The sequence below is a fragment of the Artemia franciscana genome, chromosome 7 (genome assembly GCF_032884065.1).
Source record: "Artemia franciscana chromosome 7, ASM3288406v1, whole genome shotgun sequence".
NCBI classification, from domain to species: domain Eukaryota; kingdom Metazoa; phylum Arthropoda; class Branchiopoda; order Anostraca; family Artemiidae; genus Artemia; species Artemia franciscana.
The window spans coordinates 53904822-53923011 of record NC_088869.1 but is presented as its reverse complement, the minus strand read 5'-3'; the positions used below and the strand labels follow the sequence as shown (position 1 = coordinate 53923011).

At 36.2% G+C, this 18190-nt stretch overlaps 1 protein-coding gene across 1 annotated transcript in view; it reads left to right on the top strand.

The window, feature by feature from the left end:
* Positions 1–1241: 1241 nt before the first annotated feature.
* The window catches only part of LOC136029463 (glutamic acid-rich protein-like), a 151395-nt gene continuing 134446 nt past the window's right edge, over positions 1242–18190 (top strand). The window contains exon 1 of the mRNA XM_065707879.1: positions 1242–1390. The gene's annotated coding sequence lies outside the window, so the exon portion shown is untranslated. The remainder of the gene's footprint in view (positions 1391–18190) is intronic.

The following is an 18190-nucleotide window of genomic DNA, read 5'->3' as shown; positions in this document are numbered from 1 at the left end:
CGATATTAGGGAAAATAATATAGGTAAACTTAATTGGTCTAAGATAGCATTAATTTACAAATTTTAATTCGGTTGACAGCTAAATGTTATTATTGTTATTATACTTCCATTTCCCTAATAAACACAAAATTGAAGAGTAATACATAGAAAAGAAAAAAAAAATCAAATCACATCAACATAAAATAATGAAATCGAAAATAAAAGTGCGACGAAATCAAGTCAATAACAAATAAATAAAATGATATGTATAAATTCTAAGTTTTTCAAAAAGGGAAGGTAGATTTCTGTCACATAATTTCATGTGTAATTTCATGTAACATAATTTCCTGTTGAATATTTTCAACAGGGGCGAATCTCCGGCAATTTTATTGGGGGGAGGGAGGCAAGAGGGATCCATTTCCGGATAATCGAGGGTTATGGGATATATAGTATTTTTTTCTCCACATTATTGGGGACAGTTGCCCCACCCTCGCCCCCCATGACGCCCCTAAATTTTTACAACGGTATCACACTATTTGACCACGACATCACACTTATTCTTTACTGCCTCAAGCAGGTGTTTAACTCCATACATACTTTTTAAAAATGTATGACGAGAGCTTAGAGGGAAAAAAAGAAAAATTTCGGGATGTTTAAAATTTGCCACTTAGTTTGAGAAGAAAAAGAATGCTAAAAACGTTTTAAGAAGAAAACTAATTGATAAGTTTTGGTTTGCGCTACGCTCCTCATGCAACCTAAAATTATTTGCGGAAACACTTTATTAGAAAAAAAGCTTTTGGGTACTCCCGTGCAATCCAGAACACACTCGAGAAGTGAAGGTAGATTAATCATAATGAAATATTTCAGTTTATACAATACTTTAGTTAATACAATAGTATAATATGGGATATATATTTGCACATTAGTAGGGGGAGTAAAGTAACCCAATCTTACCCCCTCCCCCTAATGTGCAAAGATAGAGCCCAAATTATACAAGTCCAATGCAATCTGTTATGCGTCATTGATCTTTGTAGCGATGAAACCGGTTTTCTTTGATGTTACTTTCAGCAAACTTCTCGAGTGTGTTCTGGATTGTACGGGAATACCAAAATTTTTTCCAACATATTTTGAAGACCCCTCTTAAGTACTCCCTGCTACTAACTAACTAAAATTTACGGGCAGAACTTGGGTATTCAATATGTTGCAGATCATGTATCATTGTAGCGTGTCCTTGTTTATAAATACCGGATATTTTACATATTGAATCTGGAAACGATCCCGCGTCTTACTGGAACAGAACATACGTGCCAACACTTTTGAAAGTAAGAATAGAAAGGTATACAACTCTGTCTCCTATTTGCTCAAAGTGAAAGCACAGGCGAAGGATCTTGCAGTTGTTTCATTTTTAAAGGTAAAAGTTCTGCTTTTCTTTGTGGATACTCGCACAATTTTTTCCAGTATCAAGCAGACCTATAAGAAATCTCGGGGGTGGGGATAAAGTCAGAAGAGGGCTCTAACAATTATCATTTTTTTTTTAATGAAAATAAATTGTGTACCTTCTCCCTATTTTCTTTCAAGCGAGAAATGGAAAAAAGCGCTAAGTTTGTCCCCTCCCCCTTTGTAGCCTTCATGGTTGCTATTATTTGATGTTATTTTAATGTTAATGTTACTTTACGTTCTCACTTAAGAAATTACGTTACGATCAGTTTTATAGGAACCGGCGTTTTCCCCCCTTCCCAAAAAATATCTGCCACATGTTTTCTTTTAAATTTGTAGTTTAATAAAGTAATTATTCCTGGAATATTCTTGCTTATGTTAGGTAAAAAAGTTCTTTTTACATTTACATACTAGCCAACCTCAAAACTATAATCAGACATAAATTATTGCATAAACGGGGTGGGGCTATGGCCTCCATCTTCTGTCTCAAAATACCCTTTTCTAAATAAAAAAGTGCTCACACTTTTGTGAAAATATTTTGGAATGCAACAAACCTAGTCTTTTCGTAACTATATTTGCTCAATTTACTAATTTTTCCTTCAAAACGTTTAAAACGAAAATATTATTGTTTAAAGCAAATACAACTAAACGAACGCTTTAATTCTTTATATTTTATGACTCTTTATCACATAGTTCTTAGCGTCAAAGGTTAATTCTTGAAGAGTTAAAATGAAAAATTCAAACTTTTTTCTCTCCTTTTTAATATCGTATCTTGAATTACACTTGATCAGATCCACTGCCGATTAGATCCCACCCCTCAATTCACATTTAATTTTGAATTTTGTATATTTGAAACAAGCAATATGGGATTCTAATAATATAAAAACCGCAAGCCAAATTCAGTTTTCGTTTTTAGAATTTAAATTTCCAATGATGAGGGCATCTTTTGAATTACAATCTGGCACTGCGAGTAGTCTTATCTATTCTTCCCTTAAACGTGAGGGAAGATGTAAGTTTCCAACCTCTGTTTTTGTAAATTTACTATTCGTGCAGCAGTGTTTCGACCATCCCTGAATGACAAGCACACCCTCACAAGCGCACCTTATGAAATATTTCTAAGTTGGCATGGGGTCGATAATGTCAAAACAGGTTTTTGGGTACAAATTGTTACAGTTTTAAAGGAGTCCTTTTTTTTAACAATTATTTATGCAAGATACGCTCCAAACCCGTGCAGATAATCATGTGAATGTAGTTTTTCCTTAAATAGATTCAAACAGTTCGTGGTAACGAACTGTAGTAAGGAGCGACCCGGCTTAATAGTAAACGAAAATCTAAAAAATGGAATTTTGACACTAATAGATACATTAAAAGAATCGGATTTTGGTGCTGTTTTTAAATATATAAAATTCATCAAATTTAGTCTTACTTATCAAAAGTTACGAGCCTGAGAATATGGGTATTACTTTGGAAAATAGGGGAAAACAGCACTTAAAAGTCATTTAATCTTAACGAAAATCATACCATCAGATTCAGCGTATCTGAGAACCCTACTGAAGACTTTTTAAGCTCCTATCTACAATAAAATAAAAAAACAAGTTTTTTTTAAATGAAAGTAAGGAGCTACATTAAAACTTAAAACGAACAGAAATTACTCCGTATATAAAAGGGGCTTTTCCTCCTCAACGCCCCGCTCTTTACGCTAAAGTTTGACCCTTTCTGTTAACTCTATTTTTAAAGCAGTAAGAAACTTTAGCGTAAAGAGCGGGGCGTTGAGGAGGAAAAGCCCCTTTTATATACGGTTTGACTCTTTCTGTTAACTCTATTTTTAAAGCAGTAAGAAACTTTAGCGTAAAGAGCGGGGCGTTGAGGAGGAAAAGCCCCTTTTATATACGGACTAATTTCTGTTCGTTTTAAGTTTTAATGTTGCTCCTTACTTTCATTTAAAAAAAACTTGTTTTTTTTTATTTAATTTCTGGACGTTTTTGAATTAATGCATGTTTAGATCTTGGCTCTCCCCACATAAATAATCAAAACAAAATTTGCATATTAATTAATTGCAATTAATCGGAAGATTTTGAGAAAAAATGAGCGAGGGAGGAGGCCTAGTTACTCTCCAATTTTTTGATTACTTAAAAAAGCAACTAGAATTTTTAATTTTTACAAACGTTTTCATTGGTGAAAATATACGTAACTTACGAATTAACTTATGTAACGAACTTCTATATTCGTATATTTTTACTGCGTATATGAGGGGGTTCAACCCTCGTCGATACCTCGCTCTTTTACACTAAAGCTTAAATTTTGTTCCAGTTCCTTAAGAATGACCTCTGAATCACAAAGGCCGTAGAATAAATTGTTGAAATTACTAAATATACTTTAGCGTAAAGAGTGAGGTATAACGAGGAAGTAAACCCCTCATATGCGCAATAATTTTTGTTCGTTTTAAGTTTTAATGCTGCTCCTTACTTTCAGTAGAAAAAACTTGTCATATTTATTTTTTCATTGTTTTTTCAAATAATGCTAGAAATTCCTGCGCCCCCTTCATTGAAATACTCTTCCCCCATGAGAAGTTTCTCCATGGAAATATCTTCCCACGTAACCCCCCCCCCCCTTCCTCAGCTCTCCCCCTAACCAAAATAATCCCCCTGAAAACGTCTGTACACTTCCCAGTAACCATTACTATATGTAAACACAGGTCAAAGTTTGTAATTTGCAGCCCCTCCCACGGGGACTGCGGGGGAGTAAGTCGTCCCTACAAACATAGCTATTAGGTTTTTCGACTTTGTTGAATGAAATGGCTATCTCAGAATTTTGATCCGGTGACCTTGGGGAAAAAATGAGCGTGAGAGGGGGCCTAGGGGCCCTCCAATTTTTTTGGTCACTTAAAAAGGGCACTAGAACTTTTAATTTACGTTAGAATGAGCCCTATCGAGACATTCTAGGACCACCGAGTCGATACGATCATCCCTGCAAAAAAAAAAACAAACAAAAAAACAAATAAACACGCATCCGTGATTTGTCTTCTGGCAAAAAATGCGGAATTCCACGTTTTTGTAAATAGGAGCTTGAAACTTCTACAATAAGGTTTTCTGATACGCTGAATCTGATGGCGTGATTTTGGTTAAGATTGTATGATTTTTAGGGGGGTTTCCCCCTATTTCCTAAAATGAGGCAAATTTTCCCAGGCTCGTAACTTTTGATGGTTATAACTGATCTTGACGAAACTTATATATTTAAAATCAGCATTAAAATATGATTCTTTTGATGTAACTATTGGTATCAAAATTCCATTTTTTAGAGTTTCGGTTGCTATTGAGCCGGGTCGCTCCTTACTACGGTTCGTTACCACGAACTGTTTGAAAATGTAGAATTTCGTATTTTTTGCCTGAAGACTGATCACGAGTGCGTGTTTATTTTTTTTTTTCCCCAGGGGTGATTGTAACGACCCAGTGGTCCTAAAATGTTGCGAGAGGGCTCATTCTAACGGGAATTCAAAGTTCTAGTGCCCTTTTTAAGTGACCAAAAAATTGGAGTGTACCTAGACCTCTCCCACGCTCATTTTTTCCAAAAGTCAATGGATCAAAATTTTGATATAGCCATTTTGTTCACCATAGTCGAAGAACCAAATATTTATGTCTTTGGGAACGGCTTACTCCCCCACAGTCCCCGGGGGACAGTTACAAACTTTGATCAGTGTTTACATATAGTAATGGTTACTGGGAAATGTACAGACGTTTTCAGGGGGATTTTTTTTTTGTTTCGGTGAGGAGGGGTTGAGGAAAGGGGTTTACGTGGGGTAATCTTTCCATGGAGGAATTTGCCATGAGGGGAGAGAATTTCTATGAAGGAAGCGCTGGATTTTCTAGCATTATTTAAAAAAAATGCAAAAAATAAGTATGTAAAAGTTTTTTAAGCTGAAACTAGGGAGCAGCATTAAAACTTAATACGAAGAGAAATTATTACGCATATAGACCTCACCTCCTCCTAATACCTCGCTCTTTACGATAAAGCATTTTTGATAATTTTAACTGTTATTCTACGGGCTTTGTGATTCATGGGTCATTCTTAAGGAATTGGGAATCTATTTAAGCTTTAGTGTAAAGAGCAAGGTACCGACGAGGGGGAGAGCTCCCTCATATACGTAATAAAAACATACGAATATAGAATTTTGTTACGTAAGTCAATTCATTAGTTACGTATATTTTTCTCTAATAAAAACGTTCGTAAAAATTAATAGCTCTAGTTGCCTTTTTAAGTAACCAAAAAATTGGAGGACAACTACTAGAATATAACTATTAGAAAGCCATTTAGCCAAAAAAAATTAATATGCAAATTTCGTTTTAATTATTCATGTGTGGAGAGCCAAAATCAAAACAAGTGTTAATTCAAAAACGTTCAGAAACTAAATAAAAAAACAAGTTTTTTTTAATCGAAAGTAAAGAGCGACATTAAAACTTGAAACGAACAGAAATTGATCCGTATATAAAAGGGGCTGTTCCCTCCTCAACGCTCCGCTCTTTACGCTAAAGTTATTTTTTCTTTTTTAAAAAGTTAGAGAAAGAGTCAAACTTTACCGTAAATAGCGGGGCGTTGAGGAAGGAACAGCCCCTTTCATATACGGATTAATTTCTGTTTGTTTTAAGTTTTAATGTCGCTCCTTACTTTCAGTTAAAAAAAAAACTTGTTTTTTTTTTTTTTTTTTTTTTTTTTTTTTAATCGCAATAAGAGGAGAACTGTCACATCACATCACCCATATTACAGACTGAGACGAGAAATATTCTTTAGAATTAAGGAAGACTAGAGGGAAATTATAATCCCCTCCCCTCTGTATTTACAGTATTTGTCTGAATACTTAGTTAAGTACTACTTTTATTAGCATGTTTCCTTTGGATTTGATCATGCGACCAACCATAGCAAAACTACCTCCTTTTCAACCTAACGTAGCCTGTTACAGGGGTTGAATTCAATCGAGGTTGATTTGCATGGGGCTACGTTCTTTGGGAGTGAGTCAAGTGGTTTCAGATTTAATGAGAACTTAATTGCATAGGGGTTGAGTCTGATGAGGGTTGTGTTTCACAGAGGTTGAGCTGTATTGGGGTGAGGTAAACACGGGTTTAGTTAAACGAGGGTTACATTAGACGGGGATTGAGCTGAATAAGGGTTGAATTAAACAAAGATTGAGGTCGGTGGTTTGAGTTGTAGCTACTGTAGTTACATTCTATGGAGCCTGAAATTAATAAGCTCAGTTTAAGGAACTTAAAAGTTATTGTCTTTATTAACCGCTTATTGTATAGGCTGCATGTAGCTCTAGGAACAAATTAAATAATAAAAACTAGTTTTTTTCAACTGAAAGTCAGGAGCAACGTTAAAATTTAAAACTACCAGAAATTACTAAGTATATGAGGGGGGCTGCACCTCCTCAACACTGCACTCTTTCTGGTAAAGTTTTTTAGTACTTAAAAAAACAGCTTCTTGTTATTCTAATTTAACGAGCCTTGTGTTTCAGCAGTCGTTCTTAAAGAATTGGGACAATATTCAAACTGTAGCGCAAAGAGGGAGGTATTGAAGAGGAGCAACTCCCCTCATTTACGTAATAATATCTGTTTGTTTTAAGTTTTAACATTGTTCCTTACTTTCAGTAAAAACTTGTTTTTTTATTTAATTTCTGATCATTTTTTAAGTAATGCCAGAAATTCTGCCTCCACCTCCACGGAAGTATTTCTCCCTCTGACGGATATATCCTTCCTCCCCATGGCTATATTCTCTAGGCAATTCAATCCCGGTGAAAAATTATCCGGACAACTACCCTTAACATCTCCAACCGTTAAGTTGAGTCGGTCAAGAGAGAGCAGGATTTAAGAAGAATTTCGTATAGGAATTCTGGCATAATTCCCCAAGTGTAAAATTTCCCCTGAAACATTTACCCCTTGGAAACTTCTCTCCCGATGAAGATTCTCCCCTTGGAAAACACCCCCAGCAGAAAATTGACCCCTCCCCTCGAAACATGTATGCATACTTCCCAATAACAAATTCTGTGCATAAACTATTGGCAAATTTGATAACTTAAAGACCTTTCCCCAGGGGCTGTCGGGGGGTCACGGTATCTCCAAAGGCATTGTTATTTGGCCTTTCAATATGATAACAATAAGCTATCTCAGAATTTTGATGAGACAATCTTGTGAAAAACGGGTGTGTGAGGGGGCCTAGTTGTCCCCTATCTTTTTGGTAACTTAAAAGTAACTTTCAGTTACTATTGAGCCGGGTTGTTACTTACTTACAGTTCGTTACCACGAACTGTTTGATGTACCACAACTTGACATAATGATCTTAGAGATTGGGAAGCTGAATGCATAGCTTTAAATATTTTTAAGTTTACTTACTATCTTATAAATTTCGATTGATTGTAGTTTGACACACTACGGGCCATAATTATTGTTTTTACCTACTAAGTAGCAAAAAAACCACTTTACAGAGGCATTGCCTCTTTTGCTATTTTTACAGGACACTAGAACTTTTAATCTCTTTTCAATGAGTCTAATCGTAGTGTTGTAGTACCACTTGAAAAGAAAGGAAAAATACAAATAAACTTGCACTTGGGCATTTCTTTTCGGAAAAATGAAACATTTCACATTTAATAGATAAGGGCTTCAAACCACTATACATATTTTCTTTTCTTTTTTTTTTTTTTTCACACGATCAATGTGATGGCATAATTTTCACCGAGATCAAATTCTTTGTGGGGATTATTTCTCATTTTTCTAAAATTTAGAAAATATTCTCTGTCTTCTAAATTATTGATATGTGATTTTGAATTCACTGTATTTTGGTTTTTTGGAAACACCATAAAGAGCAAAATCTTTTGCTGCATATATTGTTACCTAGGTTCCTATTTTTAGAGTTCCGGTTACTACTAGAATGATTTGCTCCTTATTAAAATTATTACGTAATTGTTTATAGTAAGAATAAAGCAAAAAGAAATACCTTACCTAGGTTCATCTAGTCAAACAGTTCGTGGTAACGAACTGTAATAAGGAGCGACCCGGCTCAATAGTAAACGAAACTCTAAAAAACGGAATTTCGGTGCTAAAAGATATATCAAAAGAATCGTATTTTTATGCTGATTTTAAAGATATAAGTTTCATCAAATTTAGTCTTTGCCATCAAAAGTTACGAGCCTGAGAAAATTTGCCTTATTTTGGAAAATAGGGGGAAACACACCCTAAAAGTCATGGGATCTTAACGAAAATAACACCATCGCATTCAGCGTATCAGAGAACCCTATAGAAAAAATTCAAGGTCCAATCTACAAAAATGTGGAATTTCGTATTTTTTGCCAGAAGATAAATCACGGGTGCGTGTTTATTTGTTTGTTTGTCTGTTTTTTTTTCCCCAGGGGTCATCGTATTGACCAAGTGGTCCTAGAGTGTTGCAAGAGGGCTCATTATAACGGAAATGAAAAGTGCTAGTGCCCTTTTTAAGTGACCAAAAAAATTGGAGGGCACCTAACTCTATATATAGGACTATCTGGCAGATGTCTGGACTATCCTCCATATGCAGTTATTTTACTTTCAATAGTAGAGGGAACCAGATTCAAACTAAAAAAAAAAACGCGGCTCAAAAATCAGCTAAAGATGAGCTAAAACTAGGTGGCACAAAAAAGCTTTAAAAGGTTTAGGTTTCCTTTGAAGGTTTTGTTTTCCATGATAATCAAAAGTCTGCTAAGGTTTAAATTTTAAAGACTAAAATCGCTGTGAGATTTAACTAATTATTGTTGCTTATACATTTTCATGTGGCAACACTGGGTAGAATGTTTTACTGCTCTAAAGACTTCATGATTTTGAATCTCTCTTAAAACAATCCCAGAAAATTGGGGGTTTTAGGTATGAACACATTTAGAAATCCTTATAACTTCTATATTTTTAATACTTTACGTCTAAATATTTTCTTTTTTTTAAAGTAATCTTAAGATTGTATTTTAAGCTACTCTGTCAGACGTGGTTTTTCTGACAAATCATGGCACAGGTGTCCATGCAGTGTTGCAATGAAAGCTGAAGCACACTGAAGAATTCTAAATTGCCTTCAATACTTAACCTTTACATCCTGACTTTTGATGCCAAATTTGACAAACAGTACAAATGTCGAGGAAGTTCAGCAAATTACACGTGATTGAACTTTGGAATATTTCAATATAGATTATTCTTAGAACTAAAATTTATTTGAAACAGCTTGAAAGAAATTAAAGGCTAAAGGTAAATGGAGTAATGAAATGTTTCCCGGAAAACAAACTTTTATTAAACGATGAAACAAAAGCTTCTATTTGTTTTTCAATGTAAATAATTCAATTTTTATTACGGTACCTGATTCTATATCATGCCAATAAAGTGAAGCCTCTAAGTTTTTCCTCGTAAATTAAAGCATGACTCGCCATTGAAGAGGTTTATTTCAAAACTAATATTTGCCCAACAATTTGAACTTACTGTTTATCTGAATTTATATTATTTCTCCGTACCTAACGTTTCGTGTGTTAAGTTAACTGTGTCTATATTTTTTTTCTTATGTCCCATTATTTTTACTATTTTACTCACTACACAAAAATATTTGATACCAACCCTCACTTCTCATCCACTGCCCTCTATTGCAATAATCTACGATGCTAATAAAAAATAATGGGTGCTTGTTTTGTAACGATGTTTTTTAAATATGTTTTCAGTAATCTTTTTTACCTTTTTAAATTAATGTCTATCTGTACCTCTTTATCTTCATCCTTATCCTCTATTCTTTATTCCTGAATTATTTTACGATCTCAATGATCCCCTTCCCTTGCTAGATCCTGCACAAGTTTTCAATCTCCACAGAGGTATAGACCATGTTAGAGAATTCCACTGTCACAGTCCTCCATAAATCCATACCTTTCCAAGTAAAATCTATTCTTGGCCAAACTCACCTGGAAAATAGGAAGGGAAGTAGAGAAAACTACCCTACCCCCTATTTTTCTTTTTTTTTATGATAAACAAAATACCTATTATATCTATACATTTCTAAATTTGGATCTATACCAGCCATACAGACAGGTTTGCCGAAAAGACTGCTTTTCTCCGCTCACTCCCTTTTCTGCCCAGATCTACATTTTGAGCCCCGGCTCTGGCATTCGACTGTAAGATCAACTGAAAGTAAGGAGCACCATTAAAGCTCAAAACGAACAGAAATTAGTCTGTATATGAGAGGGGGTGCCCCCTCCTTGATACCTTGCTATTCACGCTAAAGTTTCTTAACACTTTTAAAAAGCTGCTTATTCTAATAAAACGATCCTTATGAGTCGATCTTAAAAAATGGAACAAACAGTCAAACCTTAGCGTAAAAAGCAAGGCATCGAGGAGGGTGTTGACCCTGTCATGTCCGGAAGTATTTCTGTTCGTTTTGATGCTCCTCCTTACTTTCGGTTTAAAAAACATAATTTTTATTTAATTTCTGATTGCTTTTCAAATATTCCCAGTAAATTTGACTCTATCCATGAACATTTCATTCCCCACGTGAGAAACTCATCCGTAGAAAGTTCTTCCCATGTAAAATAGCCCCCACCCCCAGTAAAATTCCCTCTGGAGAATTTCTTCCGCACTAAATAATTCACCCCCTCCCCGTAAAATTTCTTGCGGACAATACCGCCTGAAAATTTATCCATAATACGCTTTCGTTGGAAAAAGACTAATTTTTCTAATCATTTTCCAAGTACTTCTGAACATCCCTCCACCCTTTTGAAATATTTTTCTTTCAAATCCCCCCACCCTAGTTGGAAGCTGCTTTCGCGGAAAGTTCCATGGAGAAGTCTCCCAGAACATCTCCACATGCAAAATTGAGTCGGCCAAAAGAAAGTAAGACGAATAAAAGAATTTCGTATAGAAATTCTGTCAAATCTCCCCTGGGTAAAATATCTCCTGAAAAGTTCACCCCCGGAAACTTCCCTCCCCACAGAAAATTATCCCTATGAATACCCACCCCCAGCTGAAAATCCCCCATCTTAAAAATGTCTGTATACTTCCCACTAGCAAATACAGTACGTAAACAATAGGCAAATTTCACAACTTACAGACCTTTCCCCAGGGGACATGGGCGGTTTATGTTACCCCCAAAGGTATAAATATCGGATTTTTCAAATATACTGAACATAATGGCTATCTCAAAGTTTTGATCGGAGGATTTTGGGGGAAACAGTGGCATGGGAGGGGGGCTAGTTGTCCTGAAATCTTTTTGATCACTTAAAGGAACTACTGGGACTTTTAATTCCTGTTCGAAGGTGTCGAGTGAACCTTAAAAACGAGTGAAACTTAAATTGGATATGCAAATCAGGCTTGAAACGAGCAAAACCTCAAAGTTTTGGTATATGATCTTTGGTCTATTTTGAACAGAATGACTATCTCAAAATTTTTATCAGATGGATTTGGGGGAATAGGGTGTGAGTGGGGATTGGGGCTAGCTGCTTCCTCCTCGATACGACCATCTCGTCCAAATGAAGTGCCTCTGGAACAAAAAATATTTAAATAATAATAATAAAACACTGAAGCCGTATGCTCATCCTAAAATTTTGATAGGATACATTTTGGGAAAAAAGGGTGGGGGAGGGGGGAAGATGTCCTTTGGTTACTTTTGATGACTCTTAAAAGGCGACTAGAAATTTCAATTTCCGATCAGATGAGCCATCTCTGGAGGTTTTACGACCACCCCTTACATTAAACCTTACATACCCCCGTGGCATAACTTGCAACAATTATCCCTGGACTCCGGGGGTTTGTGTCAACCCCGGAGTTTTTGTTATTTGATCTTTAAACTATTTTGAACCAAATGGCTATATCAAAATTTTGATCGGATGGATTTGGGGGAAAAGGCTTGGGGGACGGGGGCTAGTTGCCCTCCTATCACTCTTGACTAATAAGGGCACTGGAAATTCCAATTCACCATAAAATGAGCCCCTTTGAAGTTTATACGTTCATCCCTTCCATAAAACCGTTATATGCCCCTGGGGCATAATTTTACAACACTTGCCCAAGGGTATTGAAGGGATGCGTTATCCCTGGAGGTTTTGTTATATGATTTTTGGTCTATTTTGAACAAAAAATTTTTATAAAAATATTTTAGGAAAAGGGGGTTGAGGGGGTTAGTTGCCAACGGATCACTTTTGACTCTTAAAAAGGGAATAATAACTTTCAATTTCTAACCATTTGAGTCCCCTCCGAAGTTTATGTGACCAAATCTTCTATAAGAACCTTTTCCAGGCCCACAGAGCATAAGGCACAACCCTCCCCCAGATCTGACGGGGGGGGGGGTGATTGCAATTTTATTGAAAATAGTTCAATCATCAGCTAATAAAAACCCTGGTTCAACACAACCTCCAGAGCACAGTTGCAAGTGTTTTAAATTATACCCCTGGTGTATATAGGGTTTTATGTAGGGGTTGGTCATGTGAACTTCAGTGGTAGCTCATTTGATTGGAAATTGAAAGTTTCAGGTACATTTTTATGAGTCAAAATGATCGGAGGGCATCTACCCCCCCCACACACACCATACCCTCTTTTCCATAGATGTATCCTTTAAATTTCATATATGCATTTATAGGTACCGTTTTGAGAGTCAAATGTGGATGGAGGGTATCTACCCCCTCCCCTCTTCACAAACACTCTCTTTTCCCTAAACGCATTAAATCAAAACTTTGAGATGACCATTTCCTTTGAAATAGTACAACGATCAGATAAAAAAAAACCTTCAGGTTAACCTACCCCCCTCCCAGAGCACAGTAGGAAGGAATTAACTTATGTCTTGGGGCATATAAGGTTTTATGGAAAAGTTAAACCTTTGAAGCGACTAAAATGACTAGAAATCAAAAGTTCCATTTCTTTTTTTGAGAGTCAAAAGTAATCTGATGGCAAGTAGACCCCCCCCCCACCAACTGGCTTTTCCCCAAATAAATCCGATCGAATTTTTGTGATTTTCACTTTGTCCAAAATAGACCACATATCATATAGCAAAACCGGGAGATTCACACAACCCCCCAAAACCCGGGAGAAGTGTTGTAAATTGCGACTTGAGGCATATAAGTTTTTTTTTTTGGAAAGGATACTCGTATAAACTTCATTGGGGTCTTATCCTGCCGGAAATTGAAAGTTATAATTCCCTTCTTAAGAGTCAAAAGTGGCCGGAGGGCAACTAGCCTTTCTGCCCTTTTTAACCAAATCCGTCCGACGGAATTATTGAGATAAATATTTTGTTAAAATAAGTAAAATGATCCGATAACAATAATTCCAGGGTCAACACAGCCCCCCGGAGCCGGGGGGCAAGTGTAGTATATTATGACCTAGGGGCATATAAGGTTCTTATGCGAGAGTTTTGAAAATAGTTCAAAGATCAGATAATTCCACCCCTCCCCCCATGAACGCTATTTTATACCAAAACTTAAGCGACCTGGCCCCTGACCTTTCCTGCAGGGCCTGAATCACACCCCCCCCCCCCCACCCCCCAAAAAATTGTTAACAAATATTTTATTCAAAAATTATGGGAGCTGAATCCTGGTATTACATTTCCTGATACCCCGCCCTCCCCAGAAGAAAGTTATTAATGTTTGATAAATTAAGGGATCTGGCCCCTGGCTCTCCCTACATGGCCCGATACCCCTCCAAAATAAAATCAAATTTCAAATTGAATGAGCTACCTCATTCAATTGTAATGTCCCAGTGAAAAGGCCTAGCGACCCTTCCGTTCGCAGAATAAGGTCACTTGTTGATTGCATTTGATTTTGTTGATTAATTTTTTTTTCAGATATTTTTTTATATTGATTTTTATTGTTCGATAGTAACACCAATATTTACTATTTTTCGTCTTAATGGGTACTGATCTACTAAGTTTGCGGCTTAAACGATATGAACAAGACCCATTTGATATTGACAAATATTTATTATCTAAGCTTGTGGCAGAGCAGTCTACTTTAAGTTTTCGGCCGGGTCGTTTTAGCACGTATATTAATGGACCTGTAGACAATAATAAAATAACAAATGAGTGCCTTGTGTGCGCGTGGAACTGCCACATCACGTCATCTTATCATGATATTGTTCAGTTTATGTATGAAAATAATTCTATTCAGTTGCTTGCTTTATGTGAACGTATTTGGGTGGGGATAGTCTTCTTTCGCTCCACAGTTTTCCAGGGTATTGCTTAGAATTGAAAAACCGTTCAAAAATGGGCAAAGGAGGCCTGGCGTTTCTAGTAAGGGACTCTCTACAGTATAAGGTGCGTGATGATCTTGAGGTTTGGCTAGAGGGTGAGTTTGAAAGTTTTTCTGTTGAAGTTAGATTTGAAGAAAAGAATTTTTATTTTGTATTATTTATAGACCACCAAGTACTATGTTTGATCATTTTATATCCGTTTTGATGATTTATTGCTGAATGTAAGAAATTCAGGTTTGGAATTTATGATAATGGTTGATTTTAATTATGATTTGAAAATACTAGCTGGTATGAATCTTGATTTTTTAAATTTCATGTCATCTCACGATCTATACCCTGTGGTCACAGTTCCGACAAGGATCACCGAGCATTATGCAACCTTGATTGACAACATATTTGTTTCGTCACGTCAAGTAGCAACTACATGCGCAGACGTTATGATTTCGCCAATCTCTGATCACCTGCCAGTCCTAGCTAGATTAGAACTTCACATAAAAAAAAAAACAAGTACTGAAGCGTAATATACAGATCCGAGATCTGAAGCCAGCTAACGTTAAAATGTTTTCAGAAGAGCTAGGTGCTGTAAATTGGGAGAGTATATTTAGGGAGGCTTTTGAAATGTTCAACAACACGCTGCTAGGTATTTATGACTTGACATGCCCACTGAAAAGCATGAAAATAAGAAAAAAAGCAGCGAGAAAACCTTGGGTTGATGATGAGCTTTTGCGAATGATTGATATAAGAAATGCTTTCAATAGAACACACATCAATGAACCAAATGAGTTTAGTTCTGCACAGTTTAAGGATCAACGTAATCTAGTTAACTCTACTAGACGAAAGAAAATGAGACACTTTTATGGCGAAGAATTTAAGAAAAATGCATCAAACATTAAAGCCACTTGGAAAATTATTAATGGAGTGATCAGAGGTAGTCCTGATCCACAACAGTATAGCCTAAATGTTGGTGGCGAAATAGTTCGAGATCTTGACAAAGTATGTGATTTGTTTGCTTATCATTTCTCGAAGATTGGTGAAACTGTTCAGAGTGAAGCAGCAGTGAACAACGAGTTGCTGATAGAAGAATCAATTTTTGAAGACCTAAGAGGTCATGATTTTGAAATTAGAACCCTGCGATTCTGTAGAAATAGAGAAGAGTGTTTCTTCAATAAAATTAAACAGTGCTGGGACCGATGGCCTCAACTTACGAACTCAGTGCTTCTGAATATTCTTCCAGTACAATTTTTAATAAATCTGTCAATGGCAGAGGGTCAATTTCCCCGTTCGCTGAAAATGGCCAAAGTCATCCCGCTTCCAAAGTCTGGGACTCTAAGTGACCTTTCAAATTGGAGACCTATATCAATACTACCCATCATTTCAAAGCTATATGGAAAAATAGTACACAAAAGACTATATGAGCATTAAATTGCGGATTTCTGTCTGAAACTCAATTTGGATTAAAAAAAAAACATTCAACTGTGCATGTCGCTTTAAATTTAATTGATAAGGTAAACGGTGCACTGGAAAAAAAATATTTTTGCATGACAATTTTTATTTATTTTAAGAAAGCTTTTGATACTGTTGGTTTTGGAATTTTGTTGGATAGATTGTAGAAGTTAGGTATTAGGAATAAGTGTTTGAGTTGGTTGTAGTCGTATTTGTGACGTAGAAGTGTAAAAGTTGCAATAAATAATGAAGTTTCACAGGCTTACCCATTGAATTGCGGAGTGCCACAAGGTTCTGTCCTAGGTCCTCTTTTATTTTTAATTTATGTAGATAGTATGAGATTTTTTGTCCCAGGTTACTTAACGTCTTTTACCGATTACACTGCTATAACTGTTTTTGCCAAATCGTTGCCCGACTTGATAGACCGAGCAAATAGTGCTTTAATGGGATTTCATACGTTTGTTACACTCAGTAAACTTGCTGTTAATGCTTCAAAAACAAATTACATGGTTTTTAGAAGGACTGGTGAGCCCCAAGATTTACCTTCAGATATTAAGTACAATGGTGTTTCTTTGAAAAAAGTCCGAGAAACGCGTTACCTCGGGTTTCTTCTTGACTTCAAACTGAGTTGGAAGGCGCACAGTGACCTAGTTTCCTGCAAAGTGTCAAGGGGAGTTGTAATGGTGCGGCGTCTAAAAAATGTGCTTCCTTTGAAAGTTTTAATGTCACTGTACCATACTTTAATAGCGTCGTATATAAATTATGGTTGTTTAATCTGGGCTAATAACTTTCAGTCTAATTATACGAGAGTTCAAGTGCAACATAATAAGGCAATTAGAATTCTAGGAAATTATGATCGTTGAAGCGCTAGCACTGTGTCTATTTGTAAGAAGTTTGATATTTTGGATGTTGGAAAAATCAGAGACATGCAGATTGTTATTTTAGTCTATCAGTGTCTACATAATTTTAGGGCCTGATATTTTTAATGATTTTTTTAGCTTGGGTTCTTCTTATCATGATTATGACACGCGAAATTCAAATAATATTGTTCATGAGTGTCGGAATACTTCCCGGTCGGCTCATGTCATCAGATACATGGGACCGTCCGTCTGGAATCCATTCCCACAGCAAGTTAAGGAATCAGACAGTCTGCCTCAGCTGAAGCGTCGCCTCAAGGCCCATCTTCTGAACAATTAGTAATGTTGAGAATTTTAGATTGAGAGAAGGGTATCTCCCCCATTTTGTTAAATTGATCATTAGTTTTTGTTTTGTTTTCTTTTTTTGTGTTTTTTTGTAGTTTATTTATCTTATTTATTTTTCTTTTTGATGTAAGTGAAATATTTTAAAGAAATGGATCGTATTTGATGTCAGCTATGCTTACAGGCCATTGCGGCCTATTTTATTTTAGCTGATGAATGAAAGTTTATTGTATTGTTTTTTTTTTAATAAAATTACCTCTCTACCTACCTACCTCCGAAGTTTATGTGACCACTCCTTACATAAAAACCCTATATGCCCCAGGGGCATAACTAAAACACTTGCTACTGGGCTCTGGTGTCGACCCCGGAGTTTTTGTTACCTGATGATGGAAGTATTTTCAATCAAATGGCTATAACAAATTTTTTATCGGGTGAATTTGCAGAAAAAGGTGTGGGGTGAGGGGCTAGTTGACCTTCGATCAACTAGGAAGTGTTGCAAATTACGACCCGGGGCATATAAGATTTTTTGTGGAAGGAATGATCGTATAAACTTTATTGGGGGCTTATTCTATTGAAAATTGGAATTTATAGATCCCTTTTTAAGAGTTGAAAGTGGCCGGAGGGCAAATAACCCTTTCGCCTTTTTTACCCCAAATCCATCCGACAGAAATTTTTAGATAAACATTTTGTTAAAATAATTAAAAGGATCAGATAACAATAACTCCATGGTCAACACAGCCCCCCAGAGCTGGGGGACATGCGTAGTATATTATGTCCTTGGGGGCATATAAGGTTCTTATGCGAGAGTTTTGAAAATAGTTCAAAGATCAGATAAGTTCACCCCTCCCATGAACGATATTTTATACCATAACTTAAGGGACCTGACCCCTGGCCTTTTCTGCGTGGCCCGAATCCCCCCACAAA